The sequence below is a fragment of the Vigna unguiculata genome, chromosome 6 (assembly GCF_037176805.1).
Source record: "Vigna unguiculata cultivar grain cowpea cultivar isolate G323 ecotype 2 chromosome 6, ASM3717680v1, whole genome shotgun sequence".
NCBI classification, from domain to species: domain Eukaryota; kingdom Viridiplantae; phylum Streptophyta; class Magnoliopsida; order Fabales; family Fabaceae; genus Vigna; species Vigna unguiculata.
In genome coordinates, this window is record NC_140797.1 from 8,674,650 (window position 1) to 8,683,340 (window position 8,691).

The window sequence follows — 8,691 nt, forward strand, 5'->3', positions numbered from 1 at the left end:
ATACCATCTAAAGGAGGGGTGGAAGAACGTTGATATGGTAATCTAAAGAGTGAGGGCTGGAGAGGGTTTTATGGATAAAGATCAAAGAAAGGACGATTTTGGATCAAGGAGGAAGCCTAGGAGCACTCTTGGAGCAAGGAGATCAGGTTAGGGGAGTTGTAGTTGTACTTTGATTTAATTTGTTGTGATTGCATGATAGAATGGATGCATGAGTACTTATTTTTCTCTACAAATTTCTAATTATGTTGCGTTTCTAGGAATTTTCCAAAAACCGCTTGGCGGGCCTTCAAAGCCGTTAGGCGACTCTTGTTCAAGAAATTGAGTTTCTGGGTTTTTATGAACCACTTGACGGTGATGAACTGCCACTGGCGACTTGAGTGGGATTGGGTAGTTTCTTTTGTTTTTTACGGATTCTAAGATATCATGAATGGTTGTTAAGTTTCTTACGCACATTGGAATGATGATTTTATGTTGTTGTTGGAATTTTCCTATCATTGATGGTGATTTTGATGTTTGGATGCTTACAAGAGATGTGGGGTTTGAAAAGGGATGGGAATGAATGTCAAATGAGAAATTAGGTTCCCAATTTTATTTATTTGGTAATGGAATCACTCAATTGAAGGTGTGTGCTTGCTAGAAATTTAATTAAGATTTGATTGTGATATTAAATGTCTGGATCATAGTGTGGGGGAAACTTTAAGGTTCTCATAGGCAGGAAAAATCTGGGATTTTACCCAGAATTTGATGCACCGCCTAACGGCAAGCTATGTGCCGCCAGGTGATGACCAGCGACCTGCAATTTTTTGGCTGGTGGTGTGGGGCGTGATCTAGGGAATGTCTTTGGGGTTTAATTGGAATCATGCTTGTAGTAATAGGATAAAACTGGAAGAATAAGACTATTGTGGTTTCCACACACTAAGAGGCTTGGAGAGTTATGGGTAACTTGACTTGGAAATTGAGAGTTTGACTGTAGGAAATAGTGCAGGTGTAGTTTTGGTAAAATTAGGGAAGTTGGTATGATTTATGATATGTTGCAGTGGTTGTCTTTGTATCTTTGCCTACAAGCGGGATTGTTCTCTCCTGGTTTAAGTGATAATTCTAAGGGGATTGCATAAGTACCTAAATGTATAAATCATTGGTATATACATATATTGGGTGACTTAGAAAGGGTACAATGATGGAATATAAGAATACTACTATAAAAGTGGAATGTTGTTGTTGTCAACTATTATGAACATTATTCCTTTCTTATCAAAGTTAAATAATTGGAATATTTTAATTAAAGAAATTATAGGAAGTGATATATGAGGATGATGGTATAAGTTAGTGTGTATTCTACTTCTGGATTATTTTATGCATCTTGGATGTGTGCCTAGGTTGTTTGAGGTGTAAAAACCAGATTTGGGGTTGCTAAACCAATAGTTGTCACGCTACTGGTATAGCGCCTAGCAGTAGAAGGGAGACCGCTAGGTAGTAGAAGGAACTTGGGAAGTCCTTGGAACGCACAACTCTTGGAGTCAAGGAGGGTTATGCCAAGCGATAGCGGTCAAAGAAGAGGCCACTAGAATCACGTAGCGCTTGGTAGTAGGAATTGTTTTGCCAGGCGACAACTGTTAGACAAAAAGCTCTAGAGGTGCGTGGCGCCTAGCGGCGTGTAGTCCCTGCCATGCGATCTAGAACCAAATTTCACTCGCCGACATTGGAGATGCGCCAAGTGGTAATGCGTACAAAGGGAGGCTGTGTTGGAGGATTTTACACAACTTTGAATGAGGTCTTGAGGAAATGACTTGTTGAGGGCCCTTTACGAGTTGTAGCTTGTACTAAGGAGTTAAACACGAGGTCATTCTAGGTTGTAGCCTGATGGTATTGAAATTCCAATGTGAGTGTGCTAGTTGTGGCTAGTATAGATGGTTCACTCGATTGCCTTTCACGGTCGGAGTCAGTGAAATTAGTAGTCTTGTGATGAATACGAATTATGGTCCATATTGGGGAGCTCCACTTAGTGTTACAGATTTAGTCCGTGACTGGATAATTCCTGCGTGTGATCTATAGGTGGTGGCTGGTAGATGGAGGGACCACGAGTTGGACTAAGATTAGACTAGGACTAATGAAGCAAAGAAAATTTAAGACACTACTTTTCTTTATATTATTAATAGAATAAGCAAAAAATTACTAGTTAAAAGAAAATGCAAACTAAAGACTAAGTATCTAATTTACACAAAATATGTCCAAAATTTGGCCTTAAAAGAATGTTTTTAAGCTTAAAAAATTTTAGCACTTTGGGACTCAACATGTATGTTGTTGTAACATTCTCGCCATATATTACTAGTTTAAATAAAAAAAATAGAACTGCAATTAATAAAATCACTTTTCCAAAACGCGGGAAAATTCAAAATTTATTAAATACGCCAAAGCTCCAAAATTACATTAAAATCCATAAAGGTTTCATAAAACTTTATTATTCACGCGTAATTCAAATCCATACTTCAACCTTAAACATTACAAAATCCAAAGTTCTAAAACTGTAATTAACCGTTTACAACATATATAACATGGTTTTCAAAAAACATTTCTCAAGCTAGCCCCTCTCCGTCTCTATACATCAACATCGTCACTTACAAGATCATCTGCTCCCATGTAACAAGTTACACGATTATTACCAAACACAAGCAGAAATGGTGAGATTAATATAATTAACTTGCATAAAGAATGATATCATAAAACCCTCACCCAAAGCATTTTAACTTATCCTAAAACCCCTTCTAAGAACTTTTATCCTTATGCACAAGCAATCATGGCCTCCCACCATGTTCATCCAGATTCTACACACTTTGACATTGACCTTAAGATGATACATGTTGCCACGATCCTACCGCTCGTGGTCCAACCCCTACGAGCCTGCCACTAGTAGCCCAACACGTGTGGAAATATAACATTACGAACCACCATCCATAACAACCAAGTGGAGCTAACCAATACGAACCACCATCCATATTCTCACACAGGATTACCAACATCACCGACCTCCTACTCGTGAGTGACAATCAAGTGGAGCTAGCCAATACAAGCCTCCCACTCGTATGCTCACACAGGATTTCCAACATCACCGACTTACCACTCGTGATCGCCACGTGTTTACAATCCATTACGAGCCACCACTCATAAATGGGTCTTAGCATGTCTCACACCCAAAGCCATCATCCAAAGTCATGTAAAACCCTCAATATCATCAACCTTCCCTATATGAGATCAGTACATACTCAACCTTAATCTTAGGGATTCCAATGCTTCCACGAACATGCACACTTGTGGTCCAACTCTACGAACCTTCTCACTCGTAGTCCAACACGTGTGAACACCTGCTATGAACCTACCTGCTCATAACAACCTCAAGTATGAGCATGGAACATACAAATCTCCCCGTTTGTATCCCCACACAAAAGTACATCCAATACGAACCTCCCCGTTCCGTATTGATTATGATGAGTGATTATAAAATCCTAGATTTATAGGAATTATCATGAAACATGAATTGGTTGTGTACTTGCTTTGGAATTGGATGGTTGTGTATTCCAACCTTGCTAAACACAAATTAGGCTTTCTTTTTGCTGAAATTAATTTTGGCATGGATGGGAAAGGTCTGAAACCCTAGTCGTCAAAGGGGGCAACCAAGAAGGCTAGAAAACCATCATAAAACAGTAATACAATGATCATTAAGCTTTTTGTTAATGCTAATTTCATTTTAATCATTAAAGCCATTAAAATTAAGGTTGTGATGGGAGAATAATAGTGAGTTAAGGGTGAGGTAGAGACCTTTTGATACATTCAATCAAATTGCACTGAAAAAAGAGAGCCAAGAGGGTATTGGGAGATGTTGAACGTGGAAAAGTAAAAGACTCAAGAAGTGGGAGTTGTGCTAATCATCAACGAATCATACTCGCAATTGGAAGCGAGGAATTTAGGTTAAGGGACCTGCGATGATTGTTTTAAATTTACTATAATGTTTTTGTATGCCTTGATGTATGCGTGGTGCCTTTTTCATTCATTTTCGTGCATTATTTTCAAGTTTCTGGAAATTTTCCAGAAACCGCCTGGCAGTTTTGAAGACGCATTAGACGATGCATGAGAGTTGGACCCATTTCTGGGTTTTTGTGATGAACCGCCTGGCGATAAGGTTGGCTCCACCAGGCGATGCAAACACTAGTGTAATTACGCTATTTTTCGTGTAGTAGGGACCGTCGGGCGGTGGTTTCCTACCACTAGGCACTACGTTTCTGGTGTAGATTTGTTGGGCTACAAGATCTAGTCGTTGGGCGACTACACACACACACATTCTTGATTGTGGACATGCATAATTATAAGAGTAGGATTGAATGTAACCTGTTTAGGGATGCTAAGCCAGCAATGGGTTGTTACTAGTATAGCACCTGGTGACACAGTGGTGGTCGCCAGGCGATAAGAGTACCAGGGATGTCCCTGGAGGAGTGGCGCCTAGCAGTGACGATTGAACCATTAGGTGATAGCCACTAAGATAGTGGCTTTGTTTGTGTTTAGCGTCTAGCGGCGAGAGGGTTCAACTAGTTGGTGTGCGTTGGCTTGTCGCTTGGTGGTGCTTAGGCAGTCAGACAATAGCGCAAAGAGCAGTGGGTTCTGTTGGCTTGTGTTTTGCGTGTTTTTTATGTTGGGCTTGGACCAGGAGATACTTGATTGTGTCATGAGCGGGTAGGTTCATGGCTGGTGGTGAACACGTGATAAAATGAACGAGGAGGTTCACATTATGATGCTCTCATGTGAGGATACGAGCGGGGAAGTTCTATGTTCTGTGCTTACACTTGAAGGCTACTGTGTGCAGTTTGATTTTCTTTCTACTTTATCTTATTTAAATTAGTAATTTTCGACCGAGATGTTACACATTACATGTTTTTCTTGGCATATCATGCATATATAATTATGACACTGTGCCACGTGTCCATGTATACACACAAAACAGATTAAATAGTTAAAACATCACACTAATGGCATTCACAAGACTCAAACTCAAGTTCTCTCAACACCAACCCACATGCTTAACCACTTGAGCTACCATTACTCCTTTTCATAACTCTCTGCATTAATTACTACATAGATCCCTTCATTCGCTTTTATTAAATAAATATTTATTTATTTATTCAATTTTCTTAATCTTACATCATACATTACGTATTCAATTAGGAGCTAAAAACACATAGAGTTCACAGTGTGTAGTATCAGTTTAGGTACAACATCAATAACTTAGTTAGATTTAGATCACATTCATCCTTAGTTTAGATTATAGTACATATTTTAAATAGTTCAGTACAATTAGTTATTTTTCCTCACTCAAATTACATCACACACTATAACTATTTAATTGATTGCTCTATCGTTGGATTGATTATTGGATGACTTTACACTAAATTTAAGGGGAAAACTATTAATCTTGAGTTTATCAATATTTGTATAAACTTGAGGCAAGTAGAGTTTATCAATGCACAACTAATCTTAAGTATGGTGAGCCTTGTGCCCACTCAAGTGGCGTGCCATCACCATTAGACACTTACCCATTCAAGTCTTCCATCTTTGACTCCATGCTTATTCTCTTTTTGTTCATCTAATGTTCATTTCAATTTTGCATTTATGTCCATCTTTGGGTTCTCGATTTTAGTTTCATTTAATTGAATTATCTTTTTCTCTAAATCTCTTGGAAGTAAACCTTCACATCAAGATAACCTTGTCTATCTCAATGTCCAGTAGGAATCTTTCTTGAGCTTTCTTAATCACCTCAACACCATAACTTATAAAATATTGAAAATGGGTCTTTATCAAGTTCACCTTCATTAGGGCTACATCTAGACTCTTTAGAAAAATGCTTAAGAATTTCCACTAATAAACAACTTTGATCAGTAACGAGTATCACTCTTTCCAAGTTACATGAGTTCCAACCCCTCCAGGTACACAAGTACAAACCTTTCTTGGCAGACTAACTATAAACCTCTCGAGGTATCATTCTTAATCTCCCTTTAAGATCAAGAACTCTTAATTACAACAATAAGTCGATGACACTCTCTTGGTAGGAGTATACAACAAAGCTCACAGGTTATAACTTCACTCAATGAAGGATATTACAACAATCAAGCTCTCACCCAATTTCTCCAAGATACAATTGGTATGAAAATTTCATAGCATTTTTTCTTTCTCTTTTTCTCTCGTTCATATTCATCATCTATGGCTCAGTCGTCATTATTGCTTCAGGTAGTAGTTGAGACATTGATAAGTCCCTAATCTCTAGAGTTTTTCTTTGCTATTTGTGCTATTTTGGGTAGGTTTAAGATTTTACTTAGGAGTTATTAGCTTAAAATTAGTTTAGTTAGGTTTTTAGGCTAGTTTTACAAAAATATCTTAAGTAGTTAATTTTAGCACATTTTTAGTGTAAACCTTAGGATACTATTAGGATGGTCTAGTCTAACATATAGGACAAATTCATAAATAGGTTCATAGCATCTTAGTTTAGATACAAAGGCTTAGGAGTAGAGTTTCTGGTCTAGTTTAGAAGCTATTAGGAAGAGTTTAGTGTGACTAACATCAATTTGAGACTTTTGAGTGTAATACAGAAAAGAGGATCAAGAATAGCATTCAAGTGATTAGATAAAGCCATGGGAGAATCTGAATCAACCAAAAATGCAGAAAAATACTCAGACTTGACTTTTTGCTGAAGAGTTTACCAAAGTTGACTTTTTGAATTTCAAATCCAATTGACATTTGTGTGGAAAGCTTAAAACCATTGAATCACATTTTTGCTAACCTTGAGATGGTTGAAAGATGATTAAAAGCTCCATGGAAATTTTAATTTTAGTTTTTTTCTTATATAGTTCACTAATGTAGTTTTAGTTTCTAACATAGTTTTGGGTTGTGAGTGCTAACTTGTTTTTCAGATTTTGAATTCAGGGAAGCTAGCTTGGCAATGTTTCAAAGTCATTCCAAATGCCAAAGTGAGTTGTTGCCAAGATGAAATGTTGGAAGGAATCAAAGATCATCCTTGGAGGATGCACGCGATGAGTGGATTTGGAGGCAATTGATGAGTTGTCTCACAACTGGATGTGTTACTTGCTGCAAGAGGTGAATGAGCTCTAATGTACACACACATTTACCAAGGTGACTTGTTCCAAGGAGTGGCTACAGTTGGGCAACGTGCTACCTAGGTGGTTGGTCATGATTAGTTAGTCACTTAGTATAGGGTGGAGTTTTTGGATGTTATACATAGTGTTTTCGATCCATTACTGCACCCAATTCGTGATTCATTGCATTTAATTTCATGTTCGCGCATTTCTTCATTAATACAATTAAGGTTTATAAATAGGGATTCTGAGTTCTACTTAATCATTTCTCGTGATTCTTGTTTCTATATTCAATAGAGGTTCATTTGCATCATTTTGCATCTTAACATCACTATTTCATTCATTCTTTGATGAAATTTGAGCATGTCTTGTATCTAGCTATGAAAACTTTCATGTATATTCATTCATGATTAGATTCTTTGCATATCACCATTCAATTTCATTTCCAATAGCTTCATTTAGTTTAATACATGCATAGGGAGCATCTCACATGTTTAGATTGTGTGTGGGTTATTCCCATTGCATAGTTCACATACCTTGCTCATTTTGACATTTCATCAAACACCATATGTGCATTTTAGTTTACTTGATAATCCTGTAAAACACTTTGCATACATACACATTCATACCATTTCTAGTTCATTGTAGTTCCATTTAAAGTATATTCATTTTAGTTTACTTTTATTAGATTTCTTCCATTTCACAAAGCGTATTCAAGAATCATTTAAAGTTCAATTGCTTATCCTATGTTTGATCCTTGGTTGATCATTATACTATATTAGTTAGTGAGGAAATCAAGTTTGAATAAATCTTTACGGGCTAGAAGTTTATCAGACATTGAATTGCAACTCTTCATTGCAAACTTCATGATATGGAATGACTTGATCAATTCTTTGATTTGATTCTTCAGTTTTTATCTTCAATGTCATTATTCAAGACTTTAACTCTGAATTAGTTGATGCTCTTTAGGATATCGTTTTTCCTTTTGGGATCAATCTCAAACTTGATTTTGAATTCTTCCTTAACATTCACAAATTTTCATGTTAAGGAAACATTGGCTCATCTAATGCTTTAGATTTGGCTTTTGCATTATCCAAACTTATTGCTTTCATTTACACATGCAATATATAGTATAAATCAATTGAGCAATTGCAAGCAATACTACCCATCATATATTTTGATCTTCAAACAACATTGATCAATTTCTCATCCTCACTAATTCCATTAGATGCTCTCTTTTAACGTCTAACCACACTTTCACCTCTGAGTAGAGACTTACTCGTCTGGTAGAGTATTTTGTTATCATAAAAACCTTATTGATTGTGAAGACATGTATACTTTAACAATTACCTTATATGAAACATATGAAAGGGAAAAAGTAATGCAAGTTTCATCATACTTATTGTCATATGACTAGTAACTGTGTACATTTCAAAAATACCATTCTAGATGAAATTGAGCAAGGTAGGCTCAAGTTTGAAGAAAAATCAATGAAAGTGGATAATGATCCTTTCAAGAATTAGGTTGGATATATCAAGCCACTTATTAACACTATTGA